This window comes from Otolemur garnettii, unplaced genomic scaffold, assembly GCF_000181295.1.
Source record: "Otolemur garnettii isolate 467f Iridium unplaced genomic scaffold, OtoGar3 scaffold00263, whole genome shotgun sequence".
Lineage (NCBI taxonomy): Eukaryota > Metazoa > Chordata > Mammalia > Primates > Galagidae > Otolemur > Otolemur garnettii.
In genome coordinates this window covers 1,203,612-1,206,076 of record NW_003852658.1, presented here as the reverse complement: position 1 = coordinate 1,206,076, position 2,465 = coordinate 1,203,612, and positions in this window count along the sequence as shown.

Sequence of the window (2,465 nt, the reverse complement as noted above, 5' to 3'; positions counted from 1 at the left end):
CCTTAGCCGCTTGAGCCACAGGCGCCAAGCCAGAATTTCCTCCTTTTTAAAGGCTGAATAGTTTTCCACTGTGCATAGACCTTATTTTCTTCATCAATTCATCTGTTGGTGGACACTTAGCTTGATTCCATGTCTTGGCTACTGTGAATAGTGCTGCAGTGAATGTGCTCCAACAGAGTGCAGACACCTCTTTGACACACTCATTTCATTTCCTTTGGATATACCAGGTGTCCTCAAACTACGGCCCATGGACCACATGCGGCCTGCATAGGACATTTATCCGGCCCACCAGGTGTTTTTGCCATCACTGCCTGTCCTGCTTAGCAGCCAACTCATCCTGGGGCTCGCAGTCTGGCCCTCCAACGGTCTGAGGGACAGTGAACTGGTCCCCTGTTTAAAAAGTTTGAGGACCCCTGGGATATAAAGTAGAACCTCTATCACTGACCCCCTCCTTAAGTTGGCATAGTTATGCAGACTGGCCTTGGGCCACAGGCATGTATCAGTACAACAGGCCTGTTCCTTATGTCGGCCACCTCCATATATTGACCAGTTTGTTAAAGTCCTTTGGGTGGTCAACTTACAGAAGGTCTACTATACACACTCAGTAGTGTGATTGCGGATCATATGGTAGTCCTATTTAGTTTTTTAAACTAAGAAACTAAACTGCTCTTCGTGATGGCTCTACTAATAATTTACATCCTCATCAATAGTGTACAAGGACTCCCCTTTCCCTACATCCTTGCTAACACTTATGTCATCTTTTTGATAACAGCCATTCTAAAAGGTGTGAGGTGATATTTTGGTTTTAATTTGTATTTCCCTGATTGGTAAGAGATGTTGAACATTTTTTTCACACATCTGGTGGCCATATATGTCTTTTTGGGGGGAACTGTCTAGTTAGGTTATTTGCCCGTGTTTTTTTTTTTTTTTTTTTTTTTTTTTGCGGTTTTTGGCCAGGGCTGGGTTTGAACCCACTACCTCTGGCATATGGGGCCGGCACCCTACTCCTTGAGCCACAGGTGCTGCCCCATTTGCCCATTTTTTAATGGAAATGTTTTCTTGCTCTTACACGGTTTGCAAATATTTTCTTCTGTCCCATTGGTTGTCCTCACCCCAGGGGGCCACATAGGGGAAGAATGTTCAGCCCAGGTGTGTGTCCTCCCAAAATGGCAGGTGAAGGGTCTCTGGAACCTGCCTCCCACAGATCCTCCTTACCACCTTGTCACAGCCAAGGTGTGGGCATGTGACCCAGAAGCACAGCTGGAGCTCAGCACTGGCTAGTTGGTTGTCCCTTCACTCTGATTGTTTCCTTTTTTGTGCAGAAGCTTTTTACTTGGATGTAATCCCACTGTCCATTTTTGATTTGGGGTCACATTCAAAGAATCTTTGGCCAAGCCAATGTCAAGGAACTTTCCCCCTATACCTGTAAGTTTCAGGTCTTACATTTAAGTCTTTAATCTACTTTGAATCAATTTTTCTATGTGGTATAAGATGAGACTCTAACTTTATTCTTCTGCATGTGGATGTCCAGTTTTCCTGGCAGATTTATTGAAGAGACTGTCATTTCCCCTTTGTGTGTTCTTGGCATCTTTGTCAAAAATCAATTGACTATTCCTGGTTCTCCATTCTGTTCCATTGGTCTGTGTTTTCTTTATGCCAGTACCATGCTGCTTTGACAATTATAGCTTTATAGTCATTCTTTAAATTGGGTAATGTGATACCTGGAGGTTTTTTCCCCTCATAGGAAGCAAGCTGTACTGGTTATCTATTGCTACGTAACAAATTACTCTCAAACTTAGTTGCTTAAAATGTTAGCTGACTGATTCTGGCTCAGAACCTCTCAAGATTTCAGTCAAGCTGTTGACTTGGGGGCAGCAGCCATCCGAATGACTGGGACAGGAGGACTTACCTCCAAATCTACTCATGTGGTGGTTGGTGGGGTTTTTTTCCTTAAGGGACTCAACATGAGATTTCCCACAACATGCAACTGGTTTCCTCCTGAGTGATGGGTGTGGAGTGCAGGGAGGGGCGGGGAGAGAGAAAGTGTAAGCGTGTGTTTGTGCAAGAGCACACATGGCTGATAGGAAAGCTCCATACATTCTCTGGTATACTCTATTCTACTTTTTACTTGTCTGAGATCCAGTTTCTTTCAGCTTCCACACATGAATGAGGAGATGTGCTGTTTAACTTTCAGTTCCTGGCTTATTTTGCTTAACGTAATGTCCTCTAGTTACATCCACGCTGCCACGAATGACAGGATTTCATTCTTTTTTTATGGCTGAAGAGTATTCCATTGTGTATATATATCACACTTTACCTGTTCATCTGTTGATGGGCATCTAGTTTGATTCTATATATTGGCTATTGTGAATAGTGCTGCAATAAATATGGGCATGACAGTATCATTCTAATATACCAATTTCCTCTCCTTTGCATAAATTTCCAGTAGTTTTTTTTTTTTTTTT